This window comes from Pseudonaja textilis, chromosome 3 (assembly GCF_049901715.1).
Source record: "Pseudonaja textilis isolate UNSWEBS1 chromosome 3, rPseTex1.2, whole genome shotgun sequence".
NCBI classification, from domain to species: domain Eukaryota; kingdom Metazoa; phylum Chordata; class Lepidosauria; order Squamata; family Elapidae; genus Pseudonaja; species Pseudonaja textilis.
Window position 1 is genome coordinate 141546826 of NC_141992.1, and position 6000 is coordinate 141552825.

Consider the following 6000-nt stretch of genomic DNA (forward strand, 5'->3'; position numbering starts at 1 on the left):
CACTATGATTGAAAAATTATAACAGCCACATCACATCAGCACTCTGAAACTTTTCAACTTTTAAGATGATTAGGAGAAAAGATTACTTGGCAGAAAAAAAAAAAGAAACATAGACACAGAACAGTGATTAGAACATGGCAAAGTTGGACTTTTCACTGCAGAGAATGTAATAAAGATACCATTTAGAAGATTAGAGCTTTTTTCCTAATCTCACCAGGAAAATATTAATTTTGAGCGCCATTTTAACGTATACTAAATTCTAGAAGAATCCAAAATTTGGTGAGAGCTATTCCAAACTACTTATTTATTTCTTTATATAGATCTTTGTAAACAATTTGAAAATGCATTAGCCTGTCCATACTGCTGAAATAAATATTGAAGTTGGAGAGTATTTACTTACCTATTTTTTTCAGGCTTGCAGTAGCTGACAGAGTCAAAATGTATTTTGTTAAACAAAATTTGAACTGTTCATGATACAACCATGCAATTGTGCACATTACAGAGTGTATGTGTATGCTGTGCTTTTGCTAATGTCACCTGACAACACTTTCATTCAAGGTAAAGCAATATGGCAGCAAAAGTATTGACTTTCTGTTTTTCTGTCAGCAAAATGTATAAAAGGCTATGGGCTTAAAACAAAAAAAAACAGGCAAAATTTATGAAGTGTCACCTTTGGATGGCAAGCATGTACTTAAATGGGTGCAATAATATTCTGATAGTGTGGGTTGGTCATGTTATTGACATGTTATTGAGATGAAAATCAATTATTCAGTCAAATATTCTCTCCAATTTCTCTCTCCTTGCACAGAAAATGAATTTGCAGAGCAAACTAAACTTTGAACAATGGAATCAGACTCTAGTGTTATTTTTGCTTCCCCAATTATATTTATAATGAACTACCGTAATGTGATGTGTGTGAGTGTGTGTGTATACATATATACATATACATATACATATATATATATATACATATATATTTGTTTTCATAGATTTTCATGGGTACAGGTATATAGGTCTAGGTGTGTTCAGGTCTTTTCCTGTGTAAGATTAAGAGTATCTTGGCGATGTTTTGGCGAGGTCCCACTCACCATCCTCAGGCTGGTGCTTTTGCCTTCGTGCCAGTGCATCCTCAGGCTGGTGCTTTCGGCTTCGTGTCACTGCTTGCACTGGCACGAAGCCGAAAGCACCAGCCTGAGGATGGCGAGTGGGACCTCACCGAAACATCACCAAGATACTCTTAATCTTACATGGGAAAAGACCCGAACACACCTAGACATTATACATACATACATACATACATACATACATACATACATACATATGTTTTCTTAAGTTTTCGCGGGTACTTACATGTATAGTATTCAGCTTTGTTCAGGTATTTTCCCACGTCATTATAGTTGTGCTTTTAAAGTTGTAGCAACATTTTGGCAAATCAGGCTTCTGTATTGTGTTCATCTGTGAGTCAGTCAAACAACTGTAAAAGTCTCACTCACAGACGAACACAACACAGAAGCCTGATGATGGCAGATGAGATTCTGTTGAAACGTTGCTACAACTTTAAAAGCACAACTATAATGACGTGGGAAAATACCCGAACAAAGCTGAATACCATATATATATATATTGCAATAACATGTGCATGTCTACAGAAATATAGTTTTTCTCTTAAGCATACACACATACATCTCATACATAGATTTAGATGTCATGTGATTATTTTACTTGGCCAAGTTCAGATCTTGAATTAGCTTCCAGATTGGGAAGACAAAAGAGCATGTATAATCAAAATTCCCTCTCTGTAGACACTCCATGTATGTCTATATGCAAAGAGTCAGTTTATGGTAGTTAAATGGCTGGCTGAGCCATGGCCAGAATGCACGTCCAACAGATACATTTGGGTGGCTCAGACCAATATGGCACCTCAATTCCTTTCTGATTATATGAAGTGAATTATGTATATCCAACCATGCTACTAAAAGTTTGATTGGTTTATACATCAACTACCGAAATACAAAACTGCTGAGTTCAGTTCTCCATAATCAAAACAATGAAAGTAGAAAGTCTGTCCATCCATCTGTCCATCCTTCCTGCCTTCCTGGCTTCCCTTCCTCCTTTTCTTTCTTTCTTTCTTTCTTTCTTTCTTTCTTTCTTTCTTTCTTTCTTTCTTTCTTTCTTTCTTTCTTTCTTTCTTTCTTTCTCTTCCTCCCCTCCCCTTCCTTCCTCCCTTCCTCCCTCCCTCCCTCCCTCCCTCCCTTCCTTCCTTCCTTCGTTCCTTCCTTCCGTAATATAGGTCTCTTTTACAAATTTAAGCCATTCAAATGGAAAACATCCCCCCCGCCCCCCAGATATAGTTAAAGTTTGGGCAGACCAAATGCAGCTTATGAAGTGAGCAGTTTGCAGCATTGAAATGATTACCTCTCTCAGAGATAGGGCACGATAGCTCTTGAGGCCCTTTGCTACCTGTGCTGTGTACCAAAGTCCTTTCTGCCAGAATTTGCAAGGTCCATTTTGCTGCATGCTCAGAAGACTGGGAAAGGGCTTTGAAGCAGCCCTATTGAATCTTTAAGTGATGCAATCCCCATTCCCCCCATGCTCAATGCACTGACTTCAGAGAAGCACTTCATTTGTTTTCTGACGCATCTCTCACCATAGTTTGCACAGCCTTCGTAATTAATTCTCCATTCCCCTGCATCAGGGAACTCTGGTAAATTTAACTTGACAACAGAGAGATTTCTAATAAAGAATTCTCAGCACTCTTACCAAACTACAGTTGCAGTGATTGTTTGGGAGAAGCCATGATAGTTAAGAATATCAAGTGCTGTAAGATAGTCATATTATACAGGACCATAGTATATTTTAATTTGTTTTTTTGTGTGTCAGCTGTCATAAAATTGCTTTTTTTGGAACATCAGGAGTTTCCCTGCCCTATTCCTGGGTGATACTTACAGCAGAACTACAATGAAGAATATTTTTCATGACTTCCATATGGTATTGTATGGCTAAGCTTGCATGGAACTTGTAAAGTGGTTGTGGCATTTTCGAGATGAGCTGTTTGGTGGCGTAAAGAGGCAGGAGTTGGTTATAAAGAAGAACTCACGGACTGGGAATTACACCTTAGTTCAGTGCCATTAGTAGGGCATAGCTAGAGACACACAACACCTTGTGATTTTAAAGGCTTAATCAGGAAGCAATGTTCAACTCTTTACTCTGGGTTTCTTTGCAGTCCAAAGTTGCCCCACTACAAATAGGGCCCAACAATCATTGTTGGGGGCAGGAATGGTTGACAGCTATCTGTTTTTCAAGGTATTTTTTGATCCTGCCTTTAGTATTTTTTAATAAACAATCCAAGGTAGTTAACATACCTAATGGTCCTTCCTCTTTCTATTCCACCCCCCCAAAAAACCTCTCTGAGATGGGATGGGTTGAGAGAGAGTGACTAACCCAAAGTCACCCTGCTTGCTTTTCATGCCTAAGAGGGGACTAGAACTCACAGTCTCCTGGTTTCTAGTCTTGTGATTTACCACTATACCAAACTGCTCATCTGCTGTCAATGAAATCTCTGTTTTCATTTTCCCGCTTAGCTTTCCAATGATGCTGTCCGCTTTCATTTTCTTCTAGGCAACCCCAGTACTTTGACTGGCTACTTCATATTACTTTAACAATTTTTTTTTAAAAAAGTTAATTTAACCTTGTGTGTGTGTGTGTGTGTGCGCGCCCAATGTGATTGGGCAATAGGAAAGAAAGCAATTGGAAGAGTGGGAGGTCACAGTTGCAAGGGGAATTGTCCACAGGAGGAGTGGTGGCCAGATTGAATAAGCTGCATGTTGCTACCAAACTCTCTCAGTGCACGCAGAATCTTCACAAAAGCTGATGAGAACTGAGATCAAGAATAGTTTGAAAAGTGTAGTATCCCCAATTCCAGTTTAATGCTATGCTAATTTTAAATTAACAGGATGTATCTTGAACCAATTAAATATATGCAAAGACATCAAAACATTCAAAAATCTGAAAATAAAATTCAAATTAAAAAAAAACATACATGTTTTTATTGCATAGGATCCCAGAGAATATAAATTAAAAAAACCATCATCTTTGCTAATAGTCCGAAGTCCTTGCTGAATAGTCTTTGCTTGGATGATAGTCTGAAGAATCAATCTAGCGCATCATTGAAAAAAATGGAATCTTGTCATCAATGCCTGATTGGGAGACTAAAATTGAAATATACCCGGCAGTGGGAAAATTAACAGTATATATTTACAATAAAGGTTTAACTAAATTCAATCCCTCATATCCAACATATCACACAGCAAGGCAAGCTGAGGCATTTAATCCAAATCCTCTATGTATTTCTAGGTATATGTATTTTTTCTTCGTTTTTGCTTTGCATGTTTTACTTATCCACTTAAAGAGATATTTTTAAAAAATCCTAACACATCAATAGAATCTTAGATTATATCTTTTTCAATGAGAAATGATACTTTAGAAATGCTCCCATTTCATTTATGCTGTTGAAAATGCAGTGAAATCAATGCTTCATTTAAACAAAGCATTAAATATATTCTACAGCTAAAAAAAGTTGGAAAACTCCTAGGATAAATGATGATTCATGCATTATTATACAATGAGCTATTTGAACACATTTAAAAGGAGAAAATCTACCTTAAGGCCTTTAAATTGTAAGCAGAAACAGGACAGTTACAATATCTTGTTTAATTTCATTTAGATTAAACAATCCATGAATATTTCCTTTAGATTCAGTGATTAACTGACTACTTAATTTTTCTTTCTTTCTGTGACATGTTGGTTTACACACATTGTTTTATTTTTAATGGAATATTAAAATTTAATAGCATATTAACATTTAATATTTTAATAAAATATAAATCTGTGTTTGTATAACAATAAACTTTTGTCAAACATTTTGTTAAGATATATGGTATTCGTTATTTAAGGTTTGCATTTTGTTATTAGCTGTCATTATTAGCTAGGACTTTGTTCATATGGTTAATCTGTAATATTGGAGGAATGGTAGACCATGTTCTTGTCTATGTGTTGATAATTCTCATTAAGAAATATACTGATTGTACAGTCTCTAATTCTTCTTACAGAAGAGAATGTACATAGCTGAAGTTGAACTGTGATGCTCCCTGAGCTTGGTTGTTACTTGCAGATGTTTCATTACCCAGCCAGGTAACATCCAAACTCCTCATGTTACATCTATACAATTCAGTAAAAATATTTTTTTAGCAGTATAAGAAGGTTGTTCATAAATCTGGCCCCTTCTGTCAATCTTTTATCCACCCATAATATGAAATGGCAGAACATCCTGCAGTTTTTCGGTGTGTCACTGTCTCTGGATCTCTAAAATGTCCCAAAGTCCATTTTCTCTACAACAGGATTGGAATTACATTGTGCCTCTTTAGCAATGAAACAGCTTCTGTGAGATCGTAGTGTCTCTGTGAGACATGAATGGTTTTCCTGCACAAATGACAGTGGAGGTAAATTAAAACAACGTGAAGTCTCAATAGCCATTGCATGGCTTCTTCAAAATGCTAGAACACAATTCATATCATCTGCTCTCCATTGATTATTCAGTGTACATTCCTAGTCATAAAATGATACTTGACAATCTCATACTATGAGGAGCTATCCATGGTTGGTCTAGGTAATTCCTCAATATTATATTGACAATGTTACATAGAAGTAAATGATTCTGTTAGGTTGAACAGCCCTGTTTACAGTAAAATGAGATTTTTGAGGAAAGGCATAAAGTGCTACATTAGACCAAGAACTTCCTGAAATCCATTGCCTGTCCTTGGTGCTGAACATCTCAACAGAGGATTTTTCCATCTGGGAATCCAACTCCACAATTGTTCAGGATGCCATGGCCTTCTGTAACTGCTTGCCTGAAGTATAAGAGAACTACTAGTAAGCTACAAAATGTAATTCCTTTGTCTATGTGTGTGGGTGTGCCTTTGAGTCAGTTTTTGACTCTTGGCA